This window comes from Neophocaena asiaeorientalis, unplaced genomic scaffold, assembly GCF_003031525.2.
Source record: "Neophocaena asiaeorientalis asiaeorientalis breed wild unplaced genomic scaffold, Neophocaena_asiaeorientalis_V1.1 scaffold67, whole genome shotgun sequence".
In the NCBI taxonomy this organism is placed as follows: Eukaryota; Metazoa; Chordata; class Mammalia; order Artiodactyla; family Phocoenidae; genus Neophocaena; species Neophocaena asiaeorientalis.
The window spans coordinates 13,063,194-13,063,800 of NW_020173731.1; positions in this window are offsets into that span (position 1 = coordinate 13,063,194).

A 607-nucleotide genomic window follows, 5' to 3' on the forward strand; every position below is an offset into this window, starting at 1 on the left:
CCCCCAAAAAGGGAGGGGGGGGGGGGGGGGGGGGGGGGGGGCTGCCTGGGAGCTGGAGGTGAGAGGGGAATGACGTTGGTTGGACGTTTGGCTGGGAAAGAAAAGGGTTGTTCAAAGTGCTGGCACTGGGGCCAGCCTGCCCATCTGTTTCCCTCTGGGGAGGCTCTGCCCCCACACTCCTCCTCGGCTTCTGTCCAGCTCTGTGCAGAGCCAGAATCCCTGGGAAGGGAGACCTCAATTTGGGGCAACAATGTTACACTGTGGTAGCTTGGGGTATTGTGCTTTGAAGGCTTTCGTTCTGTAAAACTCCCTTGACTGGGCATTGTTTTGCCTCTCAAAAAATAGGGTTAAATAGAAGAATCCAAGACCTAACGGAGAACAGTGAGATCTGGCACTCTGCCATTAAATAATGAATTTTGAGTTGTTCTAGAATAGGATTCTATCAAAATAACCCATGTGTGCTTTCAAACATTAAGAGGCTAGGTGGAAAGAAATGGACCAGGAATCAGGAGACCTGGCTTCCATGCTCAGCTTACCATCTGCTTGCTGTATAATTCTGGGCAAGTCATCTAGCCTGTCTGAGCCTCAGTTTCCTCTCCATAAATGG